Source organism: Erythrolamprus reginae, chromosome 3 (assembly GCF_031021105.1).
Source record: "Erythrolamprus reginae isolate rEryReg1 chromosome 3, rEryReg1.hap1, whole genome shotgun sequence".
Lineage (NCBI taxonomy): Eukaryota > Metazoa > Chordata > Lepidosauria > Squamata > Dipsadidae > Erythrolamprus > Erythrolamprus reginae.
Window position 1 is genome coordinate 84,990,619 of NC_091952.1, and position 23,279 is coordinate 85,013,897.

General features: G+C 43.0%; 1 protein-coding gene across 1 annotated transcript in view; it reads right to left on the reverse strand.

The window, feature by feature from the left end:
• JAK1 (Janus kinase 1) overlaps nt 1-19,273 on the reverse strand; it is a 79,750-nt gene extending 60,477 nt beyond the window's left edge. The window contains exon 1 of the mRNA XM_070746075.1: nt 18,982-19,273. The gene's annotated coding sequence lies outside the window, so the exon portion shown is untranslated. The remainder of the gene's footprint in view (nt 1-18,981) is intronic.
• Nucleotides 19,274-23,279: the final 4,006 nt, after the last annotated feature.

Genomic DNA, 23,279 nt, shown 5'->3' on the forward strand with positions numbered 1-23,279 from the left:
AAAGAGAGCTTTGAACACTATTTTTAGTCTCCTAGTCTGCGGTGGGAGGGAAGTGGGCAATAAGCATAGCAAATCGGCTGAGACTCTAGCAATTTGAGGCTATTCTTTTACAACTGAGTTAAAAATATCAACCGCTTCCAGAAACACATTACACTGATTTTGCTGTAAGACTAATAAAATAATGGTAACACAAGAAAGACAAGTTTTAATATAATTTTTTAATGGTATGGTAGCTTTATACAATTTATAAACTTTATAAAGATTTATAAAAACAGAATTTTTACAAGCCACTACATGTTGGGCCAACGAAAGTTTCCAGATACTCTTCAAGAGCAGCCCCATGCACAGTGCATTACAATAGTTCACCAGGGAGGTGTCCAGGGCATGGGAGACTTTTAGTCCAGGATGGGCATAGTTGCCACACAACACGGCAAAGGCCTTCCTGGTCACAACTTCAACTTACTCAAGCAAGAGATGCAAGTCCAAGGGAAAAAAATCTTGAAAATATTTCAGTAAAGCCTAAAGTACAGTGTTCCCTCGGTTTTCGCGGGTTCGAACTTCGCGAATAGCCTATACCACGGTTTTTCAAAAAATATTAATTAAAAAATACTTCGCAGGTTTTTTTCTATACCACGGTTTTTCCCACCCGATGACATCATACATCATCGCCAAACTAATAATTTTTGCAAATAAATAACAAAAAAAACAATTATTGTTAATAAATAATTATGTTTATAAATATCAGGATCACTAAGTGTCTTATTCAATGGTGAGTACCAGTAATAATGGTGAGTAAATGGTTGTTAAGGGAATGGGAAATGGTAATTTAGGGGTTTAAAGTGTTAAGGGATGGCTTGTGATACCGTCCATAGCCAAAAATGGTGTATTTACTTACGCATCTCTACTTAGTGGAAATTCGACTTTCGCGGGCGGTCTCGGAACACATCCCCCGCAAAAATCGAGGGAACACTGTACTCATTTTCAGACAAACCACCATAAAACACAATCATATCCCTCCTTTTTCCAACAGCTCAACATAGTTAGCTTAGACCAGTGATGGCAAACCTATGGCACGAGGATTGTACTTGCCCAAAGAGGGCAAGAGATGGTGAAATTAACTGAGACTCAAAACCATTTGTGGACTTTCTATGGGATAACAGATGGTTAACAGAAGGATTTGAAGATTAATGTTTAGCTCAACTTGTTGACTGCTTTTTTGTGTGTGGATGTGTGTGTGTGTGTGTGTAAAAAGGGAGCAGAATTTGGGTTTTTTTTTCTTTCAGCATCCAGTCAGGATGGATCCTACATGTTAAATGTTAAATTTAATTGACCAATTTATTGTCTGTTTTGTACTTTTTTCTTTGTTGTTGTTTAGGGTTGAAGATATGTTTCTGTTTTGTTTCATTTTGTTTTACTCTTTTGTATTTTATTTTCTATGATAAAACGATGAATTTAAATTTTTAAAATTAAAATAAGATTTGGATCAATGGCATACAGTAATCCTCTCAACGACCTCTCATTCAACAACCAACGTCTGAAGTTACATTGGGCTAAGCAAGTGGTACTTATAACTGGTCCCAGGAGTCTCATGGTCATGATCCAAGCGCTGGAGAACCAGCTCGCATCCCACAATCTCATGATCATCACCCCTGCCAGCTTCCCACAAGCAAAGTCAATGGGGAAAACCAATTGGGAAAGTCATAAATTGCTCCTGCCATTGATTCTCCCAAAGAGTCTGGCTATAGAGGAAGATGATTCCAAGAATCTTGTACCCATGTTTCCCTGAAAATAAAACCAGGTCTTACATTAATTTTTACTCCAAAAAATGCATTAGGTCTTATTTTTCAGATAGGTCTTATTTTGGGGGTGCATCTTTTTAGCTGATGATCTTAACTGGGTTTATTTTGGAGGCAGGGCTTATATTACAAGCATCCTGAAAAATCATGCTAGGGCTTTTTTTCCGGTGAGGTCTTATTTTCAGGGAAACATAGTACGTGAATTTGCAGTTGCCTTTCTGTGAAAAATAGATGTTTCTTCTTTTTTAAGGAGAAATGTAGAAAAGTAGACCTCAAGCTGAAGCCATTTAAATGTTATTGTAAAACAGAAGACTTGTAATGCTTTTGCAGAACCTTGAATTGTGCTACAATATATGGTTTAGTTCATGGGCTTCAGTGGAAAAGCTTTATGTAAACAACTCTGCGTTGAGATAATGAATTAAGACACATTTGAAGGGTTCATAATAATCTATGAACAACAGTGTTACTATAAATAACAAGTTTCTATGTAAACTTACTACAGTAAACTGCTCAGTCCTTTTTTGTAAGTTTGAATATACCAACTTACGTCATATACTAATATTGTAAATAAAGTCAAATGTGTGTGTCCCAGGATAATGTAGTGGCGCAGTGGTTAGAATGCAGTACTGCAGGCTATTTCTGCTGACTGCCAGCCATCAGCAGTTTGACAACTCGATTCTTACCAACTCAAGGTTGACGCAGTCTTCCATCTATCCGAAGTCGGTAAAATGAGGACCCAGATTGTTGGGGGCAATAGGCTGATTCTGTAAACCGCTGTAAAGCTCTGTAAAGCTGTACATACGTCTATTGCTAGAATGTTACAGATTCAATCTGAATCAGCCACTGGGGCCAGAGGTTTATTCTTCCAAGCTTTTGGACACATGCTGGAGAATTTTTCCCTCTCCATAATGTAGACACATGTAGAAAGACAGGAGCTGCCTGAGGATGGGCTCCAGCACATATCCAAAAATTTGGAAGACCAGTGACCAACTTAAATTGAAAGGGACATAAACTTGTTATGTGGGCCCCTAGGAAGGTACCTATTTCACCTCTATTCTGAGTGCTGCATTAATTGCCAATTTACATCTGGGTAAAATCCAAGGTGATGTTTTTGACCTTCAAAAGCCTTCCTGATAAGGGACCAGGTTTCTCTGAGGTAAAATTATGGTCCTTTGGTCCACAAACCTAAATTGGGTCCCAAAGAAGTGAGTTGTGTTTGATTGTTTCCAACTGCAGTTGCAATTTTTCTGCTTGGATCTGTATTGCTATGGGGATGTGGGGGTGGGCTAGGGAATTTAGTCTTATTTAAAAAAATAGTTTTCATTGATTTATATACATTTAAAAAAGACATACAAACAAAGCACTCGACAAAACACAAAAAGACAAAACAGTTAGATATACAGTACAGATTGCAGAAAATGTGACTTCAGTGATAGAGTGATCAACGCCTGGAACGCATTACCTGACTCTGTGATTTCTTCCCCAAACCCCAAAATCTTTAACCTCAGATTGTCTACTGTTGACCTCTCCCCTTTTTCTAAGAGGTCTGTGAGGGTCATGCATAAGCGCAACATTGCACCTACCGTCCTTATCCTACTGTCCTATTGTCCTCTTTTATCATTATTTACTACTTATGTTATGCTTATACAAACTACAATCCTATACGTACTGTACTTGTTTGACTAAGTAAATAAATAAATAAATAATATATATCTATATATAGATAGATAGATATAGATGTTTTTGTAGATTTTCACGGGTATATGTATGTAGATTGTTCTGAATTCGGGTTTTCCCCCCTGTAATATTTTGAGTGTCTATGCAACGTTTCGGTGAAATCCCATTCACCATCATCAGGCTGAAGTTGTAAGTTTCGTGCTGCTGTAAATATAGTTTAGTTTATTTATATAAACTATATTTACAGCAGCACGAAGCTTACAACTTCAGCCTGATGATGGTGAATGGGATTTCACCAAAACATCGCATATACATGCAAAATATTACACGGGGCAAAACCCGAACTCAGAACAATCTACATAGATATAGATATATACAATTATACATCTAGGATTGCTTTGTGGTATTCGTATCAACAAACTATATAAACTATACAGTATTTACATCAGCACGAAGCTTACAACTTCAGCTGATGATGGTGAATGTGATTTCACCGAAACATCGCATAGACATGCAAAATATTACACGGGGCAAAACCCGAACTCAGAACAATCTACATAGATATAGATATATACAATTATACCTCTAGGATTGCTTTGTGCTATTCATATCAACAAACTATATAAACTATATTTACATCAGCACGAAGCTTACAATTTCAGCTGATGATGGTGAATGTGATTTCACCGAAACGTCGCATAGACATGCAAAATATTACACAGGGCAAAACCTGAACTCAGAACAATCTACATAGATATAGATATAGATATATACAATTATACCTCTAGGATTGCTTTGTGGTATTCGTATCAACAAACCATGCTTCTTTAGTAGTTTACTATAATTCTATAATTTTTCACTTTTAAACGTATTGCTCTATCTTATGCTACATTATAAATATTGTATATTATGTTGTCATACAACATAATGTAAACTTATCTTTATCGTAATATTAGTGTTTTCTTAAATTTGTTACTTAATGTGTTTGTTTTGTTTTCTTTTTTCAAGCCAGTCATACAGTAGATTCCAAAGTTTCAAAATATTCTGAATCTTCCTTTTCTTTCAATTCTAATGCCGTCTAGTCTAATTCTGCACATTCGTATATGTGATCTGTATATTTGAGTAATATACTTTTGGTTGGTGTACCTCCCTGTTTCCAATATTGTGCTAAACTGATTCTCATTGCTATGAGGATGTGTAATATAATATAGTGATACTGCATTTCCAGTTCTCGGTCTAGTATCCTTGGTAGAAATGCTTCTGGTTTCTTTTTTTATTTTTTGCTTTGTTATTTCCTCCAGCCATGTTTGTATTTCATACCAACATTTTTGTATTTCTGGACAGGTCCACACATGTGATAATAGGTTCAATTTTTAATAGCCACATTTTCCAGCACTTTGAAGGTAAATTTGGGTACATATTAGCCAAAGTTGCTGGTGCTAAATGCTATCTAATACATCTTATATATTTTTTCCTTGTAAGCAATTGATGTCGTTAATTTATAATTCTTGTTCCAAATTCTATCCCATTGTTCCAGAGTTATGGTCTAGCCAAAATTTTTAGTCCATTCAATCATATTGGGTTGGAGAATATAGTCATATGGGATAGCAGGAGGCCAGATTTTGAAACAAGTAGAAGAGGAGTAGGCAGGCAGACTATTTTCGGCTGTGGCGAGGAGGCGTTTGCCCAGGTTCGCCTGGTGCACTAGTTGCGGCCCTATTTGGACAGGGAATAGGCGTTGATTGCTTACCTGAACGCCTCTTCTCGTACGGTGAGCGGGTACAGCAGTCACATGGGTTGCTCATGTCCAATCCGGTGGAACTGAGCCTAGTATTAAAAAAGCTTGCCGGATCCGCCCCTTCCCCAGAATTCGCGAATCCATAGACTAGGCTCAGTTGTGAAGCTCTGTAGTGTTCAACTCTCATTGTTAGAGGAAGAAAGATATAGAAAGGTAAAGAAGACACATACAAGGGCGGGAAGTGACTGCTGTACCCGCTCACCGTATGAGAAGAGGCGTTCAGGTAAGCAATCAACGCCTATTCTCCGTACTGAAGGAGCGGGTCCAGCAGTCACATGGGACATACCCAATAGATGGTCCCTAGGGTGGGATTAGCTTGCTATCGTGTGAGATAACGGATTGGAGTACCCTTCTGCCGAAGGCAGCGTCCGCTGAAGCGTAAGAATCAATCTTGTAGTGCCTGATGAAGGAATTTGGCGAGGCCCAAGTGGCTGCTTTGCAGACCTCCTCCAACGGGGCTTGAGTCGCCCAAGCGGCCGAGGTGGCTGCGCTCCTGGTGGAATGCGCTGTGATGTTCCTTGGAACTGAGAGGGAGGCCGACTCATAGGCCTTAGATATAGTCCCTCTGATCCAACGGCCTATTACTGTTGAAGACACTTTGGCCCCCATGACTCTGGGATGATAGGCTACAAAAAGTGCTTCTGACCTCCGAAAGGGTCCTGTGCGTTGGATATAGATTCTCAGCGCTCTGGTGAGATCCAGGGTGTGCCATCTAATTGCCAAGGGATGGTCTCGTTGGAGGCAGAAGGAAGGTAGGACAATATCCTGAGATCTGTGGAACATGGAACTGACCTTGGGTAAGAAGGTGGGGTCCAGTCGCAAGACTACCTTGTCCTGATGGAATTGGCAAAGGTCCTGCCTGATTGAGAGGGCAGCCAGCTCCGAAATGCGTCGAGCAGAGGTAATAGCCACCAGGAATGCTACCTTAAAGGATAGGTACCTGAGGGACGCCGATTTTAGGGGTTCGTATGGTGCCTGCGTGAGGGAATGGAGAACCCGTGGCAAATCCCATGATGGGTACCTGTGGACCTTGGAAGGTCTGAGGTTGGCTATGCCCTTGAGGAATTCCTGAACTTCAGGGAAGGATCGGAGAGGCTGTCTGCGGGGACCTCCTAGGACAGATGAAATGGCTGCCAGATGACGCCGGAGGGTGCTGGTGGAAAGTCCTTTATGGAAGCCTTGCATAAGGAAGGAAATTATTCTGTGTATGGGGATGCACAGAGGGGAGAGACCTTCCTGTAGACACCACTGGTGAAACTTGGACCACGTGTGGTCGTAGATTCGATTGGTCGAACCCCTTCTGGCCTTTAAAATGACCTCCACTGAATCGGGGTCATGACCACGCAGCTCTAAATCTCTCCTGATAACAGCCAGGCGGTGAGGTGGAACCACTCCGGGTCTGGATGGAAGGAGGCCCCCTGCCGCAGCATATCCCCCGAAACGGGGAGTCGCCAAGGGTCCTGGACGGACAGCTGTTGGAGATCCGCGAACCAGGGCCGGCGGGGCCAGTGAGGGGCGATTAGGATTACTCGGGCCCTCTCGGTGAGGACCTTGTGAATCACGTCCGGGAGGATTGGAATTGGAGGAAATGCGTAGAGTAGGCCTGGAGGCCATGGACTCCGGAGGGCATTGATTGCTTCCGCTCCCGGGGATGGAAATCTGGAATAGAAGCGAGGGAGTTGGGCGTTCGCATTGGTCGCGAAGAGATCCAGAATTGGTAGGCCGAATCTGAGGGTGATTTGATGGAACAGGTCTTGATGGAGGTTCCACTCTCCTGGGTCTATCGTTGCCCGGGATAGCCAATCCGCCTGGACGTTGAGACTCCCAGAGATGTGATCGGCTAGGAGCGACTGGAGATGTTTTTCCGCCCAAAGGCCCAGCTTGAGGGCCTCCCTCATGAGAGCCTTGGATCTCGTGCCCCCCTGTCTGCAAATGTGGCTTTTCGTGGCAATGTTGTCGGTGAGAATGAGAACGTGCCGGTTGGGAATGCGAGGAGAGAAATGCTTCAGAGCCAGGGAAACGGCTCTTAACTCTAGCCAATTGATTGGCCTGGAAGCTTCCTCCGGGGACCACGTGCCCTGGGCTATCATCCCCTGGGCGTGGGCGCCCCATCCCGATAGACTGGCATCTGTGGTGATGACAAATTGATCCGGGCACCTGAACGGGGATCCTCTGTCCATGGCCGGAGACTTCCACCACTTGAAGGATCTGCGAACACTCAGTGGGATGACAATGCGTCGATTTGAGTTGCTGTGCCCTGATCTCTGAAAAGGTAACAGGAGCCACTGGAGTTCCCTAGCATGAAGGCGAGCCCAGGGAATGATGCCTATGCATGACACCATCTTCCCCAAAAGGGAAGATAGAGTGACTATGGAAACTGAAGAATTAGATAAAATGTTAGAAATTAACTCCACTATACTGAGTTTTCTCTCGGGAGAGAGAAAAACCTGGGAGGATTCTGAATCAATAATGGACCCCAGGTGAGAAATGGATGTGGAGGGTTGGAGGTGGCTCTTATCAAAGTTGATGGAAAATCCATGGTCCTGAAGGACTGACATGGTGACAGAAAGGTCTGTTTTCACTTTCTCTAGGGAGTTCCCATGAATTAAAATATCATCAAGATAACATAAAATGTGGATGGGAAACGCCCTGATATAGGCCGCCAGGGACCCCAAGAGCTTTGTAAAGACCCGAGGGGCCGAGGAAAGGCCAAATGGCATCGCCCTATACTGGAAATGCCTGCCTTGAAAGGAAAAACGTAAAAATTTTCTGTGGCATTTGGCTATAGGAATGTGAAGGTAGGCCTCAGAGAGGTCTAAGGAGACCATGAAATCTCCCGAGTGAATGGCGGCCAAAATAGAAGACAAGGAGTGCATCTTAAACTTCCTATATTTGATGAATAAATTTAGTTTCTTTAAATCCAAAATAGCTCTCCAACCTCCGGAGGACTTTGGAACCATAAATAGGATGGAGTAAAAACCTAGGCCCTTCTGACCGGAAGGGACCGGTTGAATGGCTCTGATGGACAATAGATGAGAAATGGCCTCCTCCATACGGTTACAATCTGAGGATGACCTGGGAGAAGGGCAGGAAATAAAACGTTTAGGGGGAGGAGAAATAAATTCTAAAAGAAGGCCTGTTTGAACAGTGTCAATGACCCAAGGGTCCTTGGAGGTGAGACGCCAATTAGAGGCGAAATGAGCTAGGCGACCCCCTATGGGAATAGAGGTAGGATTACCATCTAGGTTTTTTTGAAGCCCTGTTAGAGGAAGCTCCCCTTTGGAAGCGAAAACCTCTACCCCTGGAGTTCCTACCTTGGGAACGAAAGCGGGGGGAATACTGACCTGGAGATCTCTGGTAGGAAGCCGCTTGATCTTGCTGGCGCCCTGGGCGACGAAAGGACTGCGTTTTGGTAGCCTTTTTTGTGGTTGGACCCAAAACTTTCTTCTTGTCCGTGGTTTCCGTGAGGAGTGGATCCAGAAGATCACCGAAGAGAAGGTCGCGCTTTAAGGGACCCTGGGATAACTGCCACTTTTGGCGAACTCCCGCTTGCCAAGGGCGAATCCATAGGAGTCTTCTTGCCGTAGTAGAAGCTGCAATAGACTTAGCAGAAAATCTAGTAGATTGCAAGGTGGCATCAGCCACGTACTGGGCAGCTGCAAAAACCTTGTTGAAGTCTTGTTGACCTCTCAAGTCATCGGGAGGAATATGCTGTTGAAGTTGGCGAAGCCACAGCAGCATGGCTCTGGAGAAAAAGGAAGCCGCTGCAGAGCTTTTAGTGGCCCAGGAATCAGCGGTGAATCCTCTTTTGAGCATTTGCTCAATGCGCTTGTCCTCTGGGCGGAGGACTTCCTCCGCCTCGCCTGGCACAGCCGCTGCCGAGTGAAGAATCTTGACAGGTTCATCCGGTTTGGGAAAGGATAGAAGCTCTTCATAGGAAGAGGAAAGTTTGTACAACTTTCTGTCCTTGGTGGAGGGATTAAGGCCAGAGGCTGGAAATTCCCACTGTTTGAGTAAAGCATCTTTAAACAACTTAGGCATAGGAATTACCTCGTTATCCTCCTGTTCCTCTGTGAAGTAAGGTAAATTCTCCTCCGGGGGATCAGTGGAAGTGGAGGCTTGTTTCTCCTGGGCCGCTAATCCCGTAGAAATTCTAGCTTTGAGGAGGAGAGATTTGAATAATTGAGAAGGAAAAATAGTAATAGGAGGAGGAACCTTTATTTGGGATTCCTCATCATCTGATAGGCCTTGAAAGGCATCCTCATCATCCTCTATATCCTCATATTCATCCTGGGAGGAATCTGAATCATCCTGAATAGGAGCTCTGACCGCTGGGGGAGAACCCAAGGGGCGGGAGGAGCGAGAAGGAGGAAGAGGTAAGGGAAGCTCATTGATGGTGGAGAGTTTGGCATCAATGGCTTTGGACAACACAGCAAAAATAGACTGGAACTCAGGAGGTAAACTGGAAATGTCAGCAGAAATGGCAGAAGAATCCCTAAAGGCCTGGGAGGATCCTGGCTGGGGGGAATCTTCAATAATATCTGGTTCCTCTGGACCTATGCCCCATAGGTTAGGTTGGGGTCTGTCTAGGTTTGGCTCATCCAGAGATAACACAGGGACCCCAGAAGGAGGCAGACTAGAAGCCTCTGGGGGGTCTTGACTACTGATTACTTGGGCCTGCACTTTCAAACGTTTTGCTGATTTGTCATGGATTTTTTGTAGGGCTAGGTCCCTTCTCTTCTCGGCCCTGGTGACCTTGGTCGAGGGGCGGGCCCCTGGAGAAGAGGAGGAAGAGGCCTGGGGGATACTAGTAATCTCATCGCCTGTAGGCCTGGCCTCTCTGGGACCTTTAGTTGTGCCTCTCTTGGGAAAAGTAGCCATAGTCTGACAATTAACAGAAGACAAGGCTGAGCCAATAACTGAATAATAAGGAGAAGAATTTCAAGGACTTCCCAAGAGGAATGGATCCTGCTTCGAGGCCTCGAAGCTGCTGAAACTTGAGGACAATCTGGGCAAACCCAGAGTTCGTGCCCCCAAACCCAGCGGGGCCAGCCTCCCTAAACTTTATAATTAAGTAAACCAAGGCACTCTGGTTGGAGGCTTAGCCGGTGGAGAATTTAGCCTGGGACCCCCAAGGCCCGCTCCGGGATCCACGCGGTGGACTGAGGCCTACACGGCTGGCAGGGGGCCAACACGAGAGGCCTAGATTTAAAAAGGGCGCGAAGGCCTTCGCGCCGAAAAAAATCGCTCCGTAAAATTTCTTAAAGGGGAAGCGATCGACTAAGTCCAGGAGACTAGAAGGCGTCTCACTCCGCAGGAGGTATTTCTTAAGCCCTTAAATATTTTTGTATACAATAAATAATCAATAATTCAATAGATAAATACTTGCACCAGGACCTCCAGGCCAAAGGATTAGAAGAATCCACAAGCGGCCGCAGGAATCGTAACCGGCAAAACCGCCGGGGGAAAACGAAACCGCAACTTCTCCCAAGGAAAAAAGCCTAGCCGCTTTTTTTCTTTTTTTCTTTTAAACGGCTGGCGCAATTAGTGCAAGTAAATAATTAAAGACAATAAATCTTACTACTTTTTGAAGGAAAAGATCGAAGGGAAGGTGTTAGAATGTTGAACGAGCTATCACAATACAACCGCAGGATATGCGAACTGAGCGAATTCTGGGGAAGGGGCGGATCCGGCAAGCTTTTTTAATACTAGGCTCAGTTCCACCGGATTGGACATGAGCAACCCATGTGACTGCTGGACCCGCTCCTTCAGTACGGAGAATTATTGCTCACAGTTGCTCATGCCCTCATCACCTCGAGGTTCGATTACTGCAACGCTCTCTACATGGGGCTACCTTTCAAAAGTGTTCGGAAACTTCAGATCGTGCAGAACACGAGAGCCTTCGTGGGGCTTCCCAGATTCGCCCACGTTTCTACAACACTCCACGGCCTGCATTGGCTGCCGATCAATTTCCAGTCACAATTCAAAGTGTTGGTTATGACTTTTAAAGCCTTACGTGGCATTGGACCAGAGTACCTCTGGAATCACCTGCTACCACACGAATCCCAGCGACCGATAAGGTCCCACAGAGTTGGCTTTCTCTGGGTCCCGTCGACTATTAACAATGTCGTTTGGCGGACCCCAGGGGAAGAGCCTTCTCTGTGGCGGTCCCAGCCCTCTGGAATCAACTCCCTATGGAGATTAGAACTGCCCCCACCCTCCTTGTCTTTCGTAAACTACTCAAGACCCACCTATACCGCCAGGCATGGGGGAGTTGAGACACCTTTCCCCCAGGGTTTTTTTATATTTTATGTTTGGTATGTATGTGTTGCTTGGTTTTTAAATATGATAGGGTTTTATATGCTTCTTTTTTAATATTAGATTTGTTTCACTATAATATTGTTTTTTATTATTGTTGTGAGCTGCCCCAAATCTTCGAAGAGGGGCGGCATACAAATCTAATAAATTATTATTATTATTATTATTATTATTATTATTATTATTATTATTATTTTCAGTAATTTGTCTTATAAACAATGGATATAACGTAGATACCGAAGAATGCCTGGAAAGCCCAAGCTGACAATGAGAAGCAAGGTATGTGCATGCATGGAACAGTGCAAGCTATACCTCTGCTCCACAAGCTGCAGTTTGGTTGCCAGTTTATTCCCAGATCCAATTCAAGATGCTGGTTTAACCTTGAAAGCCCTTTGTGGCATGGACTGAGGGAGCGCCTCTCCCTGATTAAAGTAGCATATCACAGGGGATCTGCCAGACAAGGTATGTCACATGAATCATCGGCTAGGAACCCACATTTGATAGGTTCCAGGAGATGTGTCTTCTCTGCCTTGGTGCCTGCCACATGGAACATTCTTCCTCCAAGATTATATTGGCTCCATCTCTTGACATTCCAGAAATCCATCAAGACCTGTTTACCTTATCAGATCTGCAGCTCTGAAGACATACCTTGATGGCTTTATTGCTGAGATAGCCACTTCTATTCTCGCTCTGCCTAAAAGTTTTAGACATATATATTTTATAAATTATCTTTTAATGTGAATTTTACATCTTTAAAATATTTGTGGTTTTATTTGATTGTTGTATGCTGCCCAGAGTACCTCTTTGTGAAATGGGTGGATGGACACATTTGGTTCATAAAGAAGAATGTTTCATATCCATGGGAAGTAGACTGTACATTATTGGAATTGTCCATGAATTTGGAGGCTATTTTATCTTTATCTTCTGAGTTTCTCACAAAGTTGGTTTAAGCCATCATTTTGTGAGGATTGTACATTTTGCTAAGATCAAGACTCTTACAATAACTTTACCTTGAGTTTATATATTTTTATTTTATTTATTGGATTTGTATGCCGCCCCTCTCCGCAGATTTGGGGCGGCTAACAACAATGGTAAAACAACATGAACAATCCAATTAATAAAACAACTAAAAACCCTTATTATAAAAAACCAAACATACACACAAACATACCATGCATAACTTGTAATAGCCTAGGGGGAAAGAATAACTTAACTCCCCCATGCCTGGCGACAAAGGTGGGTCTTTAGTAATTTGCGAAAGACAAGGAGGGTGGGGGCCGTTCTAATCTCTGGGGGGAGTTGGTTCCAGAGGGCCGGGGCCGCCACAGAGAAGGCTCTTCCCCTGGGGCCCACCAAACAACATTGTTTGGTTGACGGGACCAGGAGAAGGCCAACTCTGTGGGACCTTATCGGCCGCTGGGATTCGTGCTGGGAGTTTGCAGTCATCTTCAGCCTAAAAAGGCCTTCAGACCTCTGATGAGTCTTTTTTCTCCTTGAAACTACTGGGAAATGTTAAGCAGAATTCCTGATTGCATTACTCTACTACTGGTGATGACAGATTTATTTATTTTTATATCTGCTTTTAAAGCAGTCTGCAGACAACATAATGAATTTTACCTAGCCTTAATTAATTGAGATTATATCCAGACAAAGTAGAAATTGCGTTGAAGTAGTCCTAAGTGGCTCACAAACAGGCTGGTGGGTGGCTACGTAAACAATTCCTGCAGCAAGGCATGAATGCGGTTGGGCGGAGTGGGCTGGTGCCAACTGCGGAAAGGCACGCGATGGATAGCATGGTACAATTGCACCAGGTGTGGAGGAGTGGCTGCTGCCTAATGTGGAGAGCTTATAGGTATCTGATATGGCATGAGTACCTGTGGATGGATAATGCAGAGTGCAACTGGGAGGGTGCTGCCGATACACACACTACATACCGCATTTCTTCGAAAATAAGACCCAACCAGAAAATAAGCGCTAGCATGATTTTTCAGGCTGCTTGGAATATAATCCTTACCCCCCAAATAAGCCCCAGTTAAGACTGTCAGCCAGACGGAAACATTTATGTGTTTTCCCAAAAATAAGACTTATCTGGAAAATAAGGCCTAATGTATCTTTTGAGTAAAAATATAACGCTCGGTCTTATTTTGGGGGGGAACATGGCTAGTGACATACAGCCATTCTTCGTATGGGTATAAATTATACATACATACTTGAATAGACAGAAGCTCACAGGATGTGGGTTATACTTTTAATCGCAGAAAAAAAACATTCTATGGCCAATTATAAGTACATTTGGTGGAGTGGTTAAAGAAAGAAGCTAGAAACCAGGAGACTGTGGGTTCCCCTTTGGGCAAAGCCAGCTTGAGCTAGTCACTCTCGGCTCAGCCCTAGGCAATGGCAAAACACTTCCAAAAATCTTGCCAAGGAAATTGCAGGGACTTGTCCTGGCTGTCACTAGAAGTCAATACTGACTTAAAGGAAAGCACAAAGTATGCAAGAAAAGAAACCCACATATTTTAAGAGATCTTGTATGGAAATAAAGTCTAAACTTTTAAAGTAGATGTCTACAGAAGAGTTCCTGATTTCTATATTCAATCATTTAATTTTCTAGTAATTTATATTGGAAAAAATTTAGAGACAAAAAAGAACGTGTTGGGGTTTGTTTTACTATAAACTAGTACAGTGATACCTCTACCTAAGTACGTCTCTACTTACTAACTTTTCTAGATAAGAAGAGGGTGTTCAAGATTTTTTTGCTTCTTCTCAAGAACCATTTTCCACTTACAAACCAGAGCCTCTGAAATTGTAACCAAAAAAGGCAGGGAGAAGCATCCATGGGGCCTCTCTAGGAATCTCCTGGGAGGAAACAGTGCCAGAAAAGGTGGGGAGAAGCCTCCGTGGGGTCTCTCTAGGAATCTCCTGGGAGGAAACAGGACCAGAAAAGGTGGAGAGAAGCCTCCATGGGGCCGCTTTTGGAATCTCCTGGGAGGAATCAGGGCTGGAAAAGGCAGGGAGAAGCCTCTGTGGGGCCTCTAGGAATCTCCTGGAAGGAAATAGGGCCGGAAAAGGCAAGGAGAAGCTTCCGTGGGGCCTCTCTAGGAATCTCATAGGAAGAAACAGGACCAGAAAAGGTGGGGAGAAGCCTCAATGGGGCCTCTCTAGGAATCTCCTGGGAGGTAACAGGGCCTCCATCCTTCCTGTGGTTTCCCCAATCGCACACATTATCTGCTTTTACATTGATTCCTATCGGGAAAACTCTTACAAACTTTTCTACTTAAGAACCTAGTCACAGCACAAATTAAGTTCATAAGTAGAGGTACCACTGTAGTTACTCAATTCTGCCATTTTCTACCAATTAGCAACACTATTTTAATATTTTCTAATTTTAACACTAGCATTTGCAGATAGCCGTGGCAACCCCAAAATGATGAAATGTGTAGTGTAATGTCATAACACAAACTCCATATTTTTTATTTGCATTATGGCCTTACATATTAGTACATATGCTGTAGACATTTATATCACAGGTATTTTTTCACTTGCCCACCTCTGCTTTTTCATCAGTAACCATCAGAATGATCAATCTCTTTCTCCTAAGCCAGGTTTTACAAATTAGAGTTCTTAGAGTTGAATGTAGCATTTGTACATCATTTTCTACCTAAGACAAATGTTTTATTTTTCAGCTAAGTTACTATGGAGCTTTTTTTCCATGACAAAACATCTAATCTGCAAGACTGAGAAGGCACTGGTTCTTTTTCCTAATTATCTTCCCCCTATTTTGTTCTAAGTTGATGACATCTTTCCTTACTCCCAGTACATACAGTATAAGGAATTTCCCAGTGGTTGTTTTTAATTATTACAGCTACTTTGCACATAATTCAGGGAGTATACATCATAAATGATAGTACAAATCAAGACTACATAATAAAACAAAGTATAAAAACCAAAATGCAAGGCTACATAGAAACTCATACAGTAAATGCTAGGAGAAAAAAAATCACTTACTCCAACATCTCACTTACTCCCACACTCAATATTTGGGCAACCCTCCCCACAGACCTTTAAAGGCAGGTAGGCTAATTGAACAAGGCAGGAGCATTTGATATACAGATAATCCTCGACTTACAACAGTTTATTTAGTGACTGTTCAAATTTACGACACTGAAAAAAAGTGACTTATGACTGTTTTTCACATTTATGACCGTTGCATCATCCCTATGGTCACACGATAAAAATTCAAGGTGATCACCTTTTATGACCTTCTGACAAGCAAAGTCAACGGGGAAGTCGGATTGACTTAACCGTGTTACTCATTTAACAACGGAAGCAGTTCACTTAACAACCGTGTCAAGAAAGGTCGCAAAATGGAGCAAAATTCACTTAACAAATGTTTCACTTAACAAGTAGTAATTTGGGGATCAATTGTGGTTATAAATAGAGGGATTACCTGCACACTATTTGCTCTTTTTAATTTATCCCCTTTATTACTAGAGCCGCGATGGCGTGGTGATCAGAATGTAGCCTACTTCTGCTGACTGCCAGCTGTTGGGCAGTTTGAATCTCACCATTGAGTCTCAGCACCAGCTCAAGGTTGACTCAGCCTTCCATCCTTCTGCGATTGGTAAAATGAGGGCCCAGATTGTTGGGGGTGGCAATACGCCAACTCTATAAACCACTTAAGAGAGAGCTGTAAAGCACTCTGACATGGTATATAACTAAATCCTACTGCTACTGTGTTCAGCAGGGGTAGGCAAATTTGGCTCTTCTATGACATGTGGACTTCAACTCTCAGAATCCCCAAGCTAGCATAATCAGCTCAGGAATTCTGGGAGTCCACAAGTCATAGAAGAGCCAACTTTGCCTACCCTGACGTTTAGCAAGCCAAAAATGGTTGCCTTCCGAGACAGGGATCCTCAGGGAAACAAAACTGTTAAAAATACACAACCAAAGAGAGGGAAAGCGGTTGTTGCAAAAGCTAAAAAGATTAAGGGGCGTGCATAAGTGTACCATGTCCAAGTGCACCCAGTGTACCATCTCCAAGTGTCCTACTGTCCTATTGTCTTCTTTTATCACTGCTTTCTACTTACGTTATTGCTTATAAAAACTACTATCCTATACGTGTTCGACAAATCAATAAATAAAATACACTACTCAAAAAATAAAGGGAACACTTAAACAACACAATATATATCCCAGTAAATCAAACTAGAAGACTTATGGATTTCAATTCACAAGTTGAACTCCACAAGTCTTAAAGTTGCCAAGTTTGAAGACCTCTGGCACTAACACTGCTCAAAAAAAATAAAGGGAACACTTAAACAACACAATATATTTTCCAATAAATCAAACTTCTGTGAAATCAAACTGTCCACTTAGGAAGCAACACTGACTGACAATCAATTTCCCATTCTGTTGTGCACATTCAACTTTGTACAGAACAAATATCCAATGAGAATATTTCATTCGGATCTAAGATGTGTTATTTGAGTGTTCCCTTTATTTATTTATTTTTGAGCAGTATAGATTCCCTAAACCCGCCAGGTTGTCAGTGAAGCCCTCCAACTTTTAACATTTGTCACCCATCATTTATGTATGGTTCGTTAGGTTGCGTGATTGTTTTTTGTAAGAAGGGTTTTAAATTTCTTTTAACATTAGATTTGTACATTGTGCTTTGCTGTTGTGAGCCATTCTGAGTCCTCAGCGAGGGGTGGCATACAAATCTAATTAATAATAATAATAATAATAATAATAATAATAATAATAATAAGTGCAGACTCTGTAAGGATACAGATGAAACAATCGATCACATACTCAGCTGCTGCAAAAAGATCGCACAGAGTGACTACAAGCATAGACATGATGCTGTGGCACAGATGATCCACTGGAACTTGTGCCGGAACTACCATTTACCAGTGGGGCAAAGAACTGGTGGGATCATAAGCCCGAAAAAGTGGTCAAAAATGAGCAAGCAAAACTACTGTGGGACTTCCAACTTCAGACTGACCGAATTCTGAAGCATAACACACCAGACATCCTAATTGTGGAGAAAAAGAAAGTATGGAACATCGACATCGCAATCCCAGGGGACAGCAGAATTGAGGAGAAGCAGCTAGAGAAATTAGTGAAATACAAAGATCTAAAAATCGAGCTGCAACGACTCTGGCATAAGCCAGTGAAAGTGGTCCCAGTGGTACTTGGCACGCTGTGCGCAGTGCCAAAGGATCTCAGCGGACATTTGAAAACCATTGGAATTGACAAAATCTCCATCTGTCAATTGCAAAACGCTGCTTTATTGAGATTGGCACACATAATTCGCCGCTACATCACGCAGTCCTAGGTGCTTGGGAAGGGCCCGACTGGTGATGAAATACGAAATCCAGCATAGTGATCTTGTTTGCTGAGTTGTATTGACATAATAATAATAATAATAATAATGATAATAATAATAATAATTAGTCCTAGGTGCTTGGGAAGCGCCCAACTGGTGATGAAATATGAAATCCAGCATAGTGATCTCGTTTGCTGAGTTGTATTGACATAATAATAATAATAATAATAATAATAATAATAATAATTATTATTATTATTATTATTATTATTATTATCATCATCATTATCAGGAATAGGAACTCATGGGGGGTGGGGGAGGGTGAGAACTGACAACCACGATCAGAAATGATCCAAAGCCCAAAGAAGACACGAAGAAATTGAAGTCAAAGGGTGGGGGGAGTAGGAGAGACATTTGGAAGCCGCAGCAATCCGAAGAACAACTTTTATAACAAACAGGATGTCCGCCAGAGTCACCGGAGGGCCTGTTTACAGCTAAAACAGGAGGAGAACTTTATAATACGTAAAAAAAAAGGGAAGGAAGCGGCTTCGCTTCCTTCTCTCTCTCTCTCTCTCTCTCTCTCTCTCTTTCTTCTTCGTTCCTTTTGCTACTAAACGTACCCTACCGACACCCTTCCCAGCCACCCACCGCGGGGCCCCGAGGAGTCTTCCAAGCCACCGGGCTCTTTTCCTAACTCGGGATCAAAAGCTTTTCCGCCTTTGGAGGACAAGGCAGCAGGGGGTGGGGGGGAAGCAAAATGGAGCGGAAGGGAAGGGCTTTGCGAGAGGGAGGCGAATGCCCGCGCCGCGCAGGGAAGGCGAAGGTCCGATTAAAGCCTCGCTCTAGCCCGGAGGGTAGGCGATAGCTCCAGTCTTTGCCATGGGAGGGGGGGGAGAAGAGGGGACTGCAGCCCCCCACTTCCCTCCCCCCCTCCCTGCTGCCCCACTTCTTTCCCGGGCCCTCCCGCACCTTTTTTTCCTCTCTCTCTCTCCCCCCTCCCTCCGGAGTCCACCAGATGAAGCCATGGCACAGCCCCGCTTTCCCCCCCCCCGCCCCGCACTCACCCCTCCGGACGTCTCCCCGAAGCGAAGCGGCTGCGGACCACCACCACCACCGCCGGCGGCCCGCTCTCACACCCTGTCCGGCATACGTCCCCTCTTCTCCAGCCCTTTTGACGACGGGGCTTTCCAAAAAGCGGCTGCGGCAGCTCCCGCGTTACATCCGAAATGGACGACGACGCCCCCGCTGGAGGCTGACTGACCCGCCGAGACACCAAGACGTTCTTCGCTCCCTACGAAAGAAGCCACCGCTGTCGGAGCTCTACGCATGCGCCGGGGATTCCCACCCCTCCGGAGCAGGCGCACTGAGCACTGCGAAGCTTTAAGGATTTCAAGTTGCTTTTTTTTTTTTAACCCCGGGATATTCTTTTTTCTTAAACGGATCTCTCTCTCTCTGTTCCACGACTTCAGCTGAGGGTGGTTGACCCCGATGTCAGCCTTTTCTTTTACCGCATCGTGGCGCATTAAAAACCTAATGAAGAATTGCGGATGTGGCTTATACTATTCCCCCCAAAACTGTTGCCACTGCGGCTTCTATCTTAATTAAATTCGGGATTTACCTACTTTGTTTGTTTATATAATTTTATAATTTGGTATAAGTAACTCAACGGACCCAAATACGCCTTTCTCACAAAAACCAGGCCTGGGAGATAGGTTGGGCAGAGAGTCACTGGCTCGACTTTCCTACTAAGGGGAAACTAAGAGAGAAAGCAGTTGTTGCAAAAGCTAAACAGACTCCCTAGCTCAGTGTTTCCCAACCATGGCAATTTGGAGATATTTGGACTTCAACTCCCAGAATTCTGGGAGTTGAAGTCCAAATATCTTCAAGTTGCCAAGGCTGGGAAACACTGCCCTAGCTCACAACCTCCTGGTTTCAAGCCTGATGCCTTCATCACTGCATCAAGCTCACTCATTTTACTAATTACGTATTCTTTTTCAGCAGGTGGCATTTGAGTCAATGCTATTTGCTGCATAATGGTTAGCTAAGACTTGGCAATCTTCTTGCCCCGAGATTTGCAGAGGTGGTTGACATTGACTCAATTCTGAGTCAGAAAAAGTCACTGGACCAACGTCAGTCAGGTGGCTTTCATGCCTAAAGGAGAAGGGAGAGGGCCTACAACCCAGGCTTCTGGTTTCTAGCATGGTACCTATTTCTACTCTGGATGGCAGAAGCATCAGGCAGCATCTTGCAATAAATAGACCTATGAGATTATATAAACCAAGAAAGTGAGGAAGCAGATAAAACAAATAAGCATGGCCTAATCCAGTGGTGGCGAATGTTTTTTTCCTCAGGTGCCAGAAGAGCGTGCACACGCACTATCACACATGCGCGAGTGCCAACACCCATAATTCAATGCCGGGGAAGAGCTTAAAACAGCTTCCCACACCCCTCGGAGGCCGGAAACGGCCTGTTTCCCAACTTCTGGTGGGCCCAGTAGGTTCGTGTTTCGCCCAACACCTGATGAGCCGTGGTAGCGAGCACAATTTAGCATTCCGGCTCGTAGCCCACCACTGGACTAAAATATAGTTATAATTCAATATAGGCCTTTCAAAATTTCAGAGGATTTCGTTATGGTTCTCAGGAGCAGCAATAGTCAACTAGATGGCCTGAAAAGTGACAAAGGGTTAGTTTTAGGTGAATTCCAAGAAATTGGCAGCACACAATACATTTGTACAAAACTAACAGATGTTTTTTAAATAAACCGTATGTGCATCAATCTGTTTATGAAAATGTGAAGAATGAATATAATACATATATAACTCCTCTAAAAGCAATCATTAGCAGTTGAAAATTTTATTAAAATTTGTTTACCGTACCATATAAATACTTCTGTTTTTAAAACAACAGAAGAACAGAAAAATTGTTTGTATGATATATGCAGAGTAATACAGTGTTCCCTCGATTTTCGCGGGTTCGAACTTTGCGGAAAATCTATACCACGGTTTTCCAAAAATATTAATTAAAAAATACTTTGCGGGTTTTTTCCCTATACCATGGTTTTTCCCACCCAATGACGTCATATGTTATCGCCAAACTTTTGTTTGCCTTTAATAAATATTTTTTTTAATAAACTTTAATAAATAAACATGGTGAGTAATAATCTGAATGGTTGCTAAGGGAATGGAAAATTGCAATTTAGGGGTTTAAAGTGTTAAGGGAAGGCTTATGATACTGTTCATAGCCAAAAATAGTGTATTTACTTCCGTATCTCTACTTCGCGGAAATTCGACTTTCGCGGGTGGTCTCGGAACGCATCCCCCGCAAAAAGCGAGGGAACACTGTATTCCATTTGAACCCTTTTACGTTATGGAAAACCATCTCATTTCTCATTCTGGACTGGTTTTCTTGAGATGTCCATCATGAATACAGTCTGAAATTCAGGACAGAGATAGCCATTTAAAAGAGCTAGATTAGCTCTGGGCTGCCGGCATCATATGCTGTCCATGCCCACACCTGATTTAGCAAAGGGGGGAAGGAAATCCTGATACGTCACGTGATACCGCAGCATTGACATGAGTATGACATCCCGGGCTAGATAATTTCCTCTCTTACCTCTTAAGCAACTTCACTTGATTAAATCACAGGGCAGGTAAATTCAGTTCAAAGGAGACAATTGTGCAACTCTCTAGGGATCAATCATTAAAGACTTTGAACAGTGGCATCCAATGCAAAATCTTGTTATGTTTTATCTGCAGTTTCCCAGAAGTCTTCAAAGGCCGCCCCAAGTAAAGAAAGTTGCACAGATAATTTATGACACCTTTTCAGAATTTTTTTCCCAATCTTCTGATCCTCTTTGTAGCCTTTCCTGCTTCTCTTATCTTTTATTAAAATGCAATCACTCACCATTTTTCCTTATTACATTTAATTCTTTTATTTTCAGAATATTGGATTTAGAACTAAACTAAGGTAGAACTACACATATTTGTAGATCTAAGCTAAGGTAGAACTACACATATTTGTAGATTTTAAAAGTGTATTCTAGATTGACAGCAACGTGCTTCATACTTGATGTTTTCTGAATTACAGTATACGGAAATTCTGTCTAGCAATTCTGGTACTTGTTCTATATAGCTGGAAAATGTACTGTACTTCTAATTGGTAGTGGGACCCACTTACCTTTGCTACTGGTTGGGGAATGGGAGCACACACGCGCAATGGTTCTGCACATGCGTAGAGCATTTTTTGATGACATCCGGGCGGATGGGGCAGAGCCTCCCACCACCACCACTACCAGTTTGCAGTACTGGGTTGAACCAATAGCAACCCACCACTGGTTCTAATGGCTTATTCTGGGTGCCACTCGATGTGTTTTGTGTTTTAATAGTAATAGCAGGTGGCTATTATGCAAAACCAGGAGGATTCAAGACATGGGCCAATTTTGCAGGGTGTTTTTTTCTACTAATGATTTCAATTGCTTACTTTGGCCAGGCAAATGCGATCTAACTTTTCAATGCAATTTCTACAGGCAATCATCAGAATTTACACCAAGCATCCACGACATCCACTGTGGCAGCAGAAAGAAAATCTGCAAATAGTAAGAAATAATAAATCTTCATGGCTTTGCAGACAAATATCGTCTGTTTGATAATAACTGCCATTGGTTCCCACACAAAATGCAAAAAAAAAAAAAAAAGTTCCCACATAAAACTTTGTGTCCTGATTCTGGTTCTGCTTTTTAACCCCAGAGCCGCCCACAACATAGTTAGAACCATGACAGTAATAATTTGTTAGTGATTTGCTAGTGAATTATGATGGTAATAGTTTGCTGTGATAACAACAACAACAGAGTTTGAAGGGACCTTGGAGGTCTTCTAGTCCAACCCCCTGATTAGGCAGGAAACCCTACACTACTTCAGACAGAGGGATATCCAACATCTGCTTAAAAACTTCCAGTGTTGGGGCATTCACAACTTCTGGAGGCAAGCCGTTCTACTGATCAATCCTTCTGACTGTCAGGAAATTTTTCCTCAATTCTAAGTTACTTCTCTCCTTGTTTAGTTTCCACTCATTGCTTCTTGTTCTACCCTCAGGTGCTTTGGAGAATAGGTTGACTCCTTCTTCTTTGTGGCAACCCCTGAGATAATGGAACACTTCTATCACGTCTCCCCTGGTCCTTCTCTTCATTAAACTAGCCATGCCCAGTTCCTGCAACCATTCTTCATTATGTTTTAGTCCCCTCCAGTCCCCTAATCACCTTTGTTGCTCTTCTCTGCACTTTTTCTAGAGTCTCAATATCTGTTTTGCATCATGGCAACCAAAACTGAATGCAGTATTCCAAGTGTGGCCTTACCAAGGCCTTATA